A 12,704-nucleotide genomic window follows, 5' to 3' on the forward strand; every position below is an offset into this window, starting at 1 on the left:
TGCTGCACTCAATATGCCAGCAAATTTGGAAAACTCAGCAGTGGCCACAGGACTGGAAAAGGTCAGTTTTCATTCCAATCCCAAAGGAAGGCAATGCCAAAGAATGCTCAAACTACCACACAATTGCACTCATCTCACACGCTAGGAAAGTAATGCTCAAAATTCTCCATGCAGGCTTCAGCAATACGTGAACCGTGAACTTCCAGATGTTCAAGCTAGTTTTAGAAAAGGCAGAGGAACCAGAGATCAAATTGCCAACATCCACTGGATCATCGAAAAAGCAAGAGAGTTCCAGAAAAACATCTATTTCTGCTTTATTGACTATGCCAAAGCCTTTGACTGTGTGGATCACAATAAACTGTGGAAAATTCTGAAAGAGATGGGACTACCAGACCACCTGATCTGTCTCTTGAGAAACCTGTACACAGGTCAGGAAGCAACAGTTAGAACTGGACATGGAACAACAGACTGGTACCAAATAGGAAAAGGAGTACGTCAAGGCTGTATATTGTCACCCTGCTTATTTAACTTATATGCAGAGTACATCATGAGAAACGCTGGGCTGGAAGAAGCACAAGCTGGAATCAAGATTGCTGGGAGAAATATCAATCACCTCAGATATGCAGATGACACCACCCTTATGGCAGAAAGTGAAGAGGAACTAAAGAGCCTCTTGATGAAAGTGAAAGAGGAGAGTGAAGAAGTTGGCTTAAAACTCAACATTCAAAAAACTAAGATCATGGCATCTGGTCCCATCACTTCATGGGAAATAGATGGGGAAACAGTGGAAACAGTGGCTGACTTTATTTTTTTGGGCTCCAAAATCACTGCAGATGGTGACTGCAGCCATGAAATTAAGAAATGCTTACTCCTTGGAAGAAAAGTTATGACCAACCTAGATAGCATATTAAAAAGCAGAGACATTACTTTGCCAAAAAGGTCTGTCTAGTCAAGGCTATGGTTTTTCCAGTAATCATGTATGGATGTGAGAGTTGGACTGTGAAGAAAGCTGAGTGCTAAAGAATTGATGCTTTTGAACTGTGGTGTTGGAGAAGACTCTTGAGAGTCCCTTGGACTGCAAGGAGATCCAACCAGTCCATCCTAAAGGAGATCAGTCCTGGGTGTTCCTTGGAAGGACTAATGTTGAAGCTGAAACTCCAATACTTTGGCCACCTCATGCGAAGAGTTGACTCATTGGAAAAGATCCTGATGCTGGGAAGGACTGGGGGCAGGAGGAGAAGGGGATGACAGAGGATGAGATGGCTGGATGGCATCACCAACTCGATGGACATGAGTTTGGGTAAACTCCAGGAGTTGGTGACGGACAGGGAGGCCTGGCGTGCTGTGATTCATGTGGTCGCAAGGAGTCAGACACGACAAAGCGACTAAACTGAACTGATACTATAAAAACATAAGTGGAATGGGAAGGCATTTGAAAGAGATGGGGAAGTGCAAATACAAATTACTAAGTTAAAAAGAGAAAAATAATTACCGCAGAGAAATGAGAACTTAGGCAAAGATTTAGGTATAAGGATTTTCATTTCTCCATTGCAGTACTAATTAAGAACAGAAAAAAGGGACTTCTCTGGGGGCCCAGAGGGAAAGAATCCACCTTGAAGTGCAGGGGACATGCGCTTAAGGGACCTGGGTTTGATCCCTGGTCAGGGAACTAAGATTCTACATGCCTTGGAGCAACCACTGAGCCTGAACGCTGCAACTACTGAAGCTGGCATACTCTGGAGCCCGTGCCACAACTAGAGATCCTGCATGCCACAAGACCTCAACTAAGACCTAACACAGCCAAACAAATCAAAAAAAATTTTTTTAAAGGATAGAAACTGTTTTAACAAAAAATACAATGGAAAACACAACCATGTTGGTTTTTAAATGAAATATGTTTATAAAAGCTTTTTAGATTACAAAATAGCATGTACAATGTAATTACAGCTTGAAACATTATATGCATAGAGAGGATCTTTAAGACTGCTCCAAAGTGTTTTCTGTGGTTGTTTACCGGTGAACGTTTTAACCAAGCAGGACTCTGTAGGGCATTTCCAGGACAGACCCCCTTTCTCCCATAACCTCTGCTGTAGCTCCTCTATACCAAGATAATAGCATCTGATACATACTTTCTGAATTACAGATACTAAAACCACCACCAAATGGGAGAAACCATCTGACGATCCTGAGCCCCCAGACCCTATAGACACCTTAGGACTGATACTGTTAAATGCCCTATTATCTCAACATCAACCAGAGAACTGTGCAGGAGCTAATCAGTACCCTGCAAACAGCCTCTCTCACCCAGCTTTTAAAAATCCTTTACTGCGGGCTTCTCTGGTGGTCCAGTGCTAAAGAATCTGTCTTACACTGCAAGGGCCACAGGTTCAGTCCCGGGAAGATCCTACACGCACTGGAGCAACTAAGCCCTCCAGTTGCAATTACTGAAGCCCTCACGCCTAGAGCCTATGCTCCACAACGAGAAAGCAGCACCGGTCCACTGGCACTAGAGAAAGCCCCTGAGCAGCAACAAAGACCCGCTACAGCCAAAAAATAAAATAAAATAATAAATCTAAAGAAAGAAATCCTGTGCTGAAATCCTTCAGGGAATTTGCGGTATTTGAGCCCCAGCTCCCTTGTCCTTCCTGGGCCCGGCAAGACACTTTTCTCTGCTTCAAACTTCCACATTTTGGTTTGGGCTCACTGTGAAGAGGAAATTTGGCGGTTTGGTTTTGTTTGCGCCTGTGTGTTCTTGCCTTCATTTTCTAAAGGAAAAATAGTTGTTTTATAGGAAGTTGTGTAAAGCTGCTTAAAATATCACAGCAACAAATGAAGTTGCACATAACTTTAAAGCGCTTTCTAGCTTTTTTTGCAACTAATAATTCACTTATCGAGGGCCACCAAAAATTCAGTGAAATTCGCCTTTCCTTAGCGATCCGTTTCGAAGGCAGAGAAAGAACAAAACAGTCTCCACCACCCACTGCAGGAACATAACACACCCGGACCTAGAAACCCCACACCGCTAAGGTATGCAAACCGACCGACAGGAGGAGTCAGGCCTCCGCACCCGGAAGTGAATTAGAGAAGGCGCGCGGCATTCTGGGAAGACTTATGCGAGCCTGGTTTGTGTGGCTGGCTGTTACCAGGGAAACCGGAGGCGCTCGACGGTTACCAATGGCTGGGTGCCTTTAGCGGGAGAGTCTGAGACGCTCAGTGATCGTTTGGAAAGAGCGAAGAAGGGAGGGCCCTTTGAAGAGGCAGTTGTCCTGTGAGGTTATCTAGTCGTGCCGGCAGGCTGAGAGCCTGCTCTGGGAATCTGGGTCACGCCCGCTTGTTCTTTGAGTCTTTCGGCCAAATGAAGTGGCCCTGCGGCTCTTGACTATCATTTCTTTACTTTTCTGCCCCTTCTTAGAAAATGTAAGTTGAGAATTTGTAATTAACACTGTAATATGTTCTAATATCAAGGTTAATTCTTGTTTATAAAATTGAGGACATTTGAGGGGACCACAAATTGAGAACTTAAAATTAACACACAAACTGTAGACTGCCCATTGAGACATGGTAAGGGCATAAGGATTTTAGATCAAGAGAAATGTTACTTTCCCAAAGGGAATTGTTTAATTCCGTTAGGAAAATAAACAATATGGATATTTTTTCCTATGCCTTGTGCAGAAAATAGAAAGTGTGGGGTTAATCACTTGTATTAGCGATCAGAGTGTAATCCTGGCCACAAAGGGATATTAATTACCACCCTCCTCCTCCTCCATGCTCAACTCCCCCCTTTATGTTCCAGCTAACTTTAAACTTCTGCAATACTGTGCTTTTTCAAGTTTCCTCCCTTTGCAATTGGTAAAAATGATCTTCCTTGCTTTGATTTTCTTTATTAGAATCCTCATTTAGTTATTATGTCCTTCCCTGAGACATTTGTCCAGCTCTCATTCAAGACAGAAAATAGTCTTCTTTATGAACTTTTGAATATTTAACATAGTAATTGTGATTCATTTTGAGACATCTCGTCTTCCAGCTTTAGAGACCTTCCGGTGGTAGAGAGTCTGCCTGCAGTGTAGGAGACCCGGGTTCGGTCCCTGGGTCAGGAAGATTCTCTGGAAAAGGAAATGGCAACCCACTCCAGTATTCTTGCCTGGAGAATCCCATAGACAGAGGAACCTGATGGGCTACAGTCCATGGGATTGCAAAGAGTCAGACGTGACTGAGCAATTAACACTTTCCGTGGGCAGGGCATATTTTATATTCATCTCAATTGCTTTGATGCTCTGGCTCATTTGGTTCTCAACAGATATTTGTTGGATAAATGTGAACTATGTTAACTAGAGTCTAAAGGAATGTGAACTAAAATGAAATAAATGAGTGGCCACTGAAATAATAAATAAATAATTGACTTTTTTTAAAAAAAGGAATAAAACTCACCAGTCATCAGAAGTAACTTAAAATTTTCATGTATTACATGTAAGTTGTTTTCTCTACATGAATATTTTTGGCATAGTTGAGTATATTTGGAGAAACCACTTTATGTCCTGCTTTTTTCACATGTATATAATATACTTCTGTTATTAAAATCTTAACAATAAAGACAGCACTGAAAATGTAAATCTGTTTGTAGTGAGTTGAAACAGATGAAGTGGACGTAGCATGTGAAGACAATTCTTCCAAGAAGTTTGGCTGTAAGGTAAAGGAGAAAGGCCAGTAGTGAAAGCAGAATGGCAAGTGAAAGAAAGACGTTAGGGTTTCTCTGTAAGGAGAAGAGACTTGGTGATGTTAATAGTAGAAGATTCAAGAGTAGTAAAGATACTGCCAGGAAAGAGGATAACTGATTGAATGATTCCCTAAAGAAATAGAAGGGAATGAGATCCATAGATCAGGTACATAGATAGGAGACAGAACTAGGAAGGAGGATGTCAAAGTGGATGTGGATAATAATAATTTTTAAACGATTGAAAATTGGCAAAAGAATAACAAAAATCTGTCAAAAAGATATATTGTGTGCATGTGTGTACTGAGTCACATCAGTCGTGTCTGACTCTTTGCAACCCTATGTACCATAGCCTGCCAAGCAACTTGGTCCATGGGATTCCCCAGGCAAGAATACTGGAGTGGGTTGCCATGCCTTCTTCCAGGGGATCTTCCCAAACCAGGGATCGAACTCCTGCATTGGCAGGCAAGTTCTTTGCCACTGGTGCCACCTGGGAAGCCCAAAGATATATTCAGTTTAGTTCAGTTTAGTCGCTAAGTCGTGTCCAACTCTTTGCGACCCCATGGACTGCAGCACACCAGGCCTCCCTGTCCATCACCAACTCCCGGAGTTTACTCAAATTCATGTCCATCAAATTGGTGATGCCATCCAACCATTTCATCCTCTGTCGTCACCTTCTCCTCCCGCCCCCAATTCTTCCCAACATCAGGGTCTTTTCAAATGAGTCAGTTCTTTGCATCAGTTGGCCAAAGTATTGGAGTTTCAGGTTCGGCATCAGACCTTCCCATGAATATTCAGGACTGATTTCCTTTAGGATGGACTGGTTGGATCTCCTTGCAGTCCAAGGGGCTCTCAAGAGTCTTCTCCTACACTACAGTTCAAAAGCATCAATTCTTCAGTGCTCAGCTTTCTTGATAGTCCAACTCTCACATCCATACATGACTACTGGAAAAACCATAGCTTTGACTAGCCAAACCTTTGTTGGCAAAGTAACATCTCTGCTTTTTAATATGCTGCCTAGGTTGGTCATAACTTTTCTTCCAAGGAGCAAGCGTCTTTTAATTTCATGGCTGCAGTCACCATCTGCAGTGATTTTGGAGCCCCCAAAAATAAAGTCTCTCACTGTTCCCACTGTTTCCCCATCTATTTGCCATGAAGTGATGGAACCAGATGCCATGATCTTAGTTTTTTGAATGTTGAGTTTTAATCCAACTTTTTTACTCTCCTCTTTCACTTTCATCAAGAGGCTCTTTAGTTCTTCTTCGTTTTCTGCCACAAGGGTGGTGTCATCTGCATATCTGAGGTGATTGATTTTTCTCCCGGCAATCTTGATTCCAGCTTGTGCTTCATCCAGCCCAGTATTCCTCATGATGTACTCTGCATATGAGTTAAATAAGCAGGGTGACAATATACAGCCTTGACATACTCCTTTCCTTATTTGGAACCAGTCTGTTGTAAAGATATATTAGGTTGATGCAAAGGTAATTGTGTTTTGGACAGTGAATTTTAAATCATTATAACTAGGCTAAAACACATCTTTATTAGTCAAGATAGGAACCATTATAGTCAACACATTTTGCCAGTGAGAAGTAAGTTTGTTAATTCCATAGCATAAAAATCCATGCCCGAACTCTTTACATTTTCTGCCTCCTGCAGCTTGTGGAAGCATTTTCTCTATAAAAAAAATTGTTGAAATACTTGAAGAAGTGGTAGTCGGTCGGCAAGAGGTCAAGTAAATATGCCAGATGAGGCAAAACTTCATAGCCCAACTCATTCAGTTTTTTAATCATTGGTTATGCGACATGTAGCCAGCTGTTATTTGGAGAAAAATTGGGCCCATTCTGTTGACCAATGCCAGCTGCAGGTGTTGCAGTTTTCGGTGCCTCTCATCAATTTGCTGAGCATACTTCTCAGATATTACGGGTTCGCTGGGATTCAGAAAGCTGTAGTGGGTCAGACCAGCAGCAGACCACCAAACAGTGACCATAACCTTTCTCTGGTGCAAGTTTGGCTTTAGGAAGTGCTTTGGAGCTTCTACTTGGCCCAACTACTGAGCTGGTTGTCACCAGTTGTATACAATCCACTTTTCATCACGCATCAAAGTACAATCGAGAAATGGTTCATTGTTGTTGTGTAGAATAAGAGAAGACGACACTTCAAAATGACGATTTTTTATTTGCAGTCAGCTTGTGAGGCACCCACTTATCAAGCTTTTTCATTTTTCCAATTTGCTTCAAATGCCAAGTGACCATAAAATGGTCAACAATGAGTTCTTCAGCAACTTCTCATGTAATTATAAGAGGATCAGCTCCGATGATTGTTCTCAATTGATCATTGTCAACTTCTGATGACCGGCCACTGCACTCCTCATCTTCAAGGCTCTTGTCTCCTTTGCCAGACTTCTTGAACTACCCGTGCATTGTAAGTTCGTTAGCAGTTGCTGAACCAAATGCGTTGTTGATGTTGAGAGCTGTCTCCGCTGCTTTGCGACCCATTTTGAATTAGAATAAGAAAATAGCTCGTCTAACATCATTTCCCTAGTCTAAAATAAATATAAAATAAACAGCATGTAATGTCATTAGCAAAAAAAATAGTGAGAAATGTGCATTAAAATGATGTATAACATAACCACATTTAAGAATTATTCCAATATTAAATGGCAAAGTTCAACAATGCAAAAACCACAGCTACTTTTGTACCAACCTAAATGTGTACAAGTGGCCAACGAATAGGTATGTTCATCCACATTACTTAAAAATGTAAATGGCATATTAAGTGCCTATTAAATTGGCAAAGATTAAAAGAAAATACTATAGGTATTGGGCAGCTGTTCAATAAAACAAGATTACAGATGGGTATAGAAATTGGTATATCTCCCCCTTCCCAGGCATTTTAGAAATAGGTATCAAAATTCTTAAATACTTTGACTAAACAAGTATGGGCTTCTCTGGTGGCTCAGACAGTAAAGAATCTACCTGCAATGCAGGAGACCTGGGTTTGATCCCTCAGTTGGGAAGATCCCCTGGAGGTGTGCATGGCAACCCACTCTAGTATTCTTACCTGGAGAATCCCCATGGACAGAGGAGCCTGCAGGCTACAGTCAGTCCATGGGGTGGCAAAGAGTCAGACATGACTGAGCGACTAAGACAACAAATAAGTATACTTCTAGGATGTTTTCAAAAGGAAATAATCAAAACTGCATATGTATGTTAAGCTGGGTGGAGTTCATTTCAGTTTCTCCACCAAAAAAAACAGGTTAAACATTATCACATACTTGTTAGACATGGATAACGTGAACGCAGATAAGAGACATTCACTCATATCAATTTAAGTAAGAGCATTTGCAGGTTTTCTAGGAAGGGCGTGTAGAGCTGCAGTTTGACTAGCCTGATACCCAATTAGTGGGATGCTTCGAACCATTTAAAATGACAATGTAGAGAACTATTTAATGATAAGGAAAGATATATAAGAAAGAAAAGTGGGTTATGAAAGCAGTAGTATGTAGTTCTAGCCACGTGGTGGTTTAACAGACAAGGAAACAGGCTTAAAGAAATAAACTGTCCTAGGTCACCTGGCTGGTAAAGGACAAAGCCTAGATTTCAAACCAAGTCTGTCTCGTGCAAACCACCTTCTTAACTACTGCACTTCAAGGATGCAGGTAGACTTTAGAGGATGGAAAAAGTTATATCAGGCAGGCAGAGACTAGGGAAGGATAATCTAAGTAGGAGAGACTAGCACAAAACTGAACCAAAAAGATTGGAAAGAATAGGGTATGTTTCAGAACACACACACACACACACACACACAGAGGAATATGAGATATATGCAGGTAAGCACTAGAGAATAAAGCAAGAAGGACTGGAGATAGATTTTTAAGATTCATAACCTTCAAAAACCTCACAGGAAAGTGGCCTCACTTAGGACATACCTTACAAAGGTCTTGGGCCTCAGAGCCTGATAAAGCACGAGTTGTAAGCACAGAGCTTTTGAACCTGAAAATTCTATGGAAGGGCCCTGAGTGGGGGATTTGAGGGACAATGGGTCCAGATTACGGACTTTCCCCAAAGTGAGGAAGGGGTCTAACGGCATGTAATAGAACCCTGTGAGACTGAGTTCTATACAGTTGTATAAAGTTGGTCAGGTGATGTTAAGTTCTTTGGACCTCAATTTCTCCATCTCTTACAGGATAGAAAGTAGAAGAGGCTATTATATAAGATGATCTTTTAATATCTCTTCCTATACTAACATTTTGTGATCTTATAGGCGAATGATTACAAATTCAAATGCCTCAATTAAAGATGAAGTGCTGCGTGCGTGCTCAGTCACTCAGTTGAGTCTGATTCTTTGCAACCCAATGGACTGTGTAGCCTGCCAGGATTTTCCTGGCAAGATATTAGAGTGGGTTCCCATTTCTTACTCCAGGGGATCTTCTTGACCCAAGGATCGAACCCATGTCTCTTGTATTGCAGGTGGATTCTTTACCACTGAGCCATGAGAAGAATATTTCATAAATGAGGAAATGAACCGAATGTAATAAAAAATAAGAAGTGGTAGAGATTGGAGTCAATCCTAGAGGAAATCCATCCTGAATACTCTTTGGAAGGGCTGTTGATGAAGCTCCAATACTTTGGCCACCTGATGCAAAGAGCCAACTTATTTAAAAAGATCCTGATGCTGGGAAAGACTGAAGGCAAAAGGAGAAGGGGGCAGCAGAGCATAAAATGGTTAGATAGCATCACCGGCTCAAAGGACACAAACTTGAGCAAACTCTGGGAGATGGTGGAGGACAGAGGAGCCTGGAGTGCTATAGTCTATGGGGTCACAAAGGATCGGACACAACTTAGTGACTGAACAACAACAGAGTTTAGAGTAGTATTTCAATGTCTCGTCTAAAACTCCAGCCATTCTTCCATGAATGAGGAGCCAGTTTTGCCTGATTTTCCAACTTTTCAAGAGAAACAATATTGTATTTGCCTGGTGGCTCAGACGATAAAGAATCTGCCTGCAATGCAAGAGACCTGTATTCAATCCCTGGGTTGGGAAGATCCCCTGGAGAAGGGAACAGCTACCCACCCCAGTATTCTGGCCTGGAGAATTCCATGGACTGTATGTATAGTCCTTGGAGTCGCAAAGAGTTGGACATGATTGAGAGACTTTTGCTTTCAGTTTTCTTTCAAAAATATAATGCAGACCAAACAAAACACCTCTACTGACTAAATACTAATTTTCAATCTCTTATAGATAAAAAGCCTAACAAGAATGATAAGTGTTTGAATGAAAATAATTAAGTATAAAGAAAGAGGAAGAAATCAAAGAGAATACCGAGATTTCCCCCTGGGTAATGAAGAGGAGGTGGTATACATTAATGTAAATACTAAAGTCAGCAGAAGGTTTAGAGACAGAAGGTGTTTGTGAGTTTTGTTGTTTTGGTTTTTTTTAACACTGGACAAATTTCTCATTTATAGGTGTCCACAGCACATGAATCAAATTCAGCTCTGAGTTTGAGAAATCTATGAGATTATCAGAGAAAGGGTGCAGGAAGTGTAGGACAGCAATTTGAGGAGAGAAGATGAAAGAGGAGTTCAAGATGCAAGAGTCATTCTCTCAAAGTTTCATTAAATCTATGTCACAGTATGTATTTGTTATTTCATGAGACTAAAATCCTATGAGAGCAGAAACCACAGATGTATTCTTCAGTGCCTAGCACAGAGCCTAGATAGTAGACGTCTTAATGTATGTTAAATAAACAAATAAATAAATACAAGACAATGTGTCTCACAGTTAAAGAGATGCAGGGTTGAATTCAAAAATATTCTTAAAGAAGCTTATAGGCCAGAAAGTAAGATAAGTCTTATGCAGAAGTAACTAACCCATGTTTGAAAAGTTCAGTTCAGTCTCTCAGTTGTGTCTAACTCTCTGCGACCCCATGGACTGCAACGTGCCAGGCCTCCCTGTCCATCGCCAACTCCCTGAGTTTACTCAAACTCGTGTCCACTGAGTCAGTGAGGCCATCCAACCATATCATCCTCTGTTGTCCCTTTCTCCTCCCGCCTTCAATCTTTCCCAGCATCAGGGTCTTTTCTAATGAGTCAGTTCTTCACATCAGGTGGCCAAAGTATTGGAGTTTCAGCATCAATCTTTCCAACTAAAGTAGTTTGAAAAAAATAGTTGGAAAAAAAAAGTTGAAAAAGTTGAAAAAAAGTAGTTTGAAAAGTAGTGCTTTAAAAAAAAAAAATGGCACCAAGAGATTCAGGAGAGAAAATTTGTTTTAGAAGAAGTAAACCCAGGCTTTAATAACAGATGGTTAGGATTGGATCATGAAGATTTTGGGAGGAACTGATCGGAAGCAGCAAAATAGAAAGGCTCATCCTTTCTTTAGAAAATAGGCAAGTGTTTGAGACTGCCAAGACAGTGAACAGAGAAACCAAACCCTAGAGAATCATCCACACGTGAAGAAAACAACCAAGTAACTAGGGAAGGAGTCTCAGAAAGATAAAAGGAGCATCAGGAGAGAAAGTTTATAGAAACTACGAATTCATGCTTCAAGAAAGAAAAGTAGTCCAAATAATGCAGAGACACTAGGCCATCAAGGAAAAGGATCTAAACCCATTGGATTTGGTGACTAAGGAAATCGTTGATGACTTTCAACTAAACAATTTCTTTATAGTTGACCAAAGAACATAAGGAGAGGAGCTTAAAAGACTAGTAGAATTAATCAGCTTTTGTTTATGGGGGTAGGAAATGTAGTTACTTTGGAGCAGGGAAAAAAAGAAAAAAACTAGGAGAGGATTATGTTGGAAAAAAGGATAATTATATGAAGCAAAATGTTGGAGGATCTAAACAGTAATGAGATCAAGAAAGGGGAGATGAGTCATTGGTCAACAATCAGCATTATAAATTCTAACAAATATTATTCAATAACAAAGGTAATTTTTTAATCCCTTACCATATTTTCCTACTCCATTCCCTGGTTTCTTTCCACTTTTATAGCCTCAGAGTAACTTTTGATATGCTGAAAAATAATTTTAGAACTTCAACTTAGTATTATTTCTTTAATATCCTCATATAAATCAGTGGATATTATAATACCAAAACCTCCTACATCTATGGTTATGCCTCATCTCTTCCTTTCAAGGAACCACCTCTCCCCAGCTGTAGCCCGGCTGGTTTCAGTGAGCTGAGTACTAATTCCCCCCACTGCCCCCGTGTGTGTTTAATCCAGTTCTGGCCAATAACAAGCATCACCAATTCTTTTACCGACACAGTAAGGAAAAAGACTCTCTTCCTCTGCTGTTGCAGGTGCTGAAGCCCATATAAGCCTGGAAGAGACAAACCACCTTTGTTACCACTTGGATGCTGGCCTAAAACTGAAACTAAAAAAGCCAACCAACCCGGGAGACAGAAAACAAATCATGGTGACCTTATTTGAGCCCAGGGATCCAGACATGCCTAAAGACTAGCTTTACCACTGAACTCACTAGTTAAATGAGCCAATAAATGCTCTTTTATGCTTAAACTTGAGTTTTATCTGGATGTTCATCATTTACTACTCAAAGCATCCTAATACAAGTATAATTAAAGTAACGTTATTTTTTGTTTCTGTACCCTATTTTCAACGTGTTACTCTATAACGTACTCTATAAGATATTCTATAGTTTTCACGAAATCATCCACAAATTTAATACAATCCCAATTTTAAATCCCAATAGAAGCTTAAGAGCTTTTTCTTTTTTTAATTTTAGAAATAAGCAAAATTACTTCAAAATTCACTCAGAGGGGGAAAAACTATAAATACCAAGAAAATAGGGGGAATTCATAAAAGAAATTGTATAATCAGATATTAAAATATAAAGCAAAAATAATAAATATAGGATGGTAATAGAGTAAGAATAAACAGTCATGGAACAGAATTCAAAGCCTGAGTAAATATAGGAGTATTTCCCATACTTAAAATATGGTAAATCAAGAAAAGATTAGTTCAATAAAGTAAGGA

General features: G+C 40.3%; 1 long non-coding RNA gene across 4 annotated transcripts; it reads left to right on the forward strand.

Annotated features, from left to right (window-relative positions):
* The first annotated feature begins 3,153 nt into the window (after positions 1-3,153).
* Positions 3,154-12,227, forward strand: LOC145546668 (uncharacterized). 4 transcript variants are annotated; one of them, XR_014083136.1, is made up of 5 exons: positions 3,154-3,417; positions 6,957-7,132; positions 9,953-10,078; positions 10,177-10,342; positions 12,011-12,227. It is a non-coding gene; the product is annotated as an uncharacterized LOC145546668 (long non-coding RNA). The 4 variants fall into 4 exon arrangements; XR_014083135.1 differs by lacking the exon at positions 9,953-10,078; XR_014083137.1 differs by lacking the exon at positions 6,957-7,132 and having other exon boundaries at positions 9,181-10,078.
* Positions 12,228-12,704: the final 477 nt, after the last annotated feature.

The sequence above is a fragment of the Giraffa tippelskirchi genome, chromosome 4 (genome assembly GCF_054371585.1).
Source record: "Giraffa tippelskirchi isolate mGirTip1 chromosome 4, T2T-mGirTip1v1.2.pri, whole genome shotgun sequence".
Lineage (NCBI taxonomy): Eukaryota > Metazoa > Chordata > Mammalia > Artiodactyla > Giraffidae > Giraffa > Giraffa tippelskirchi.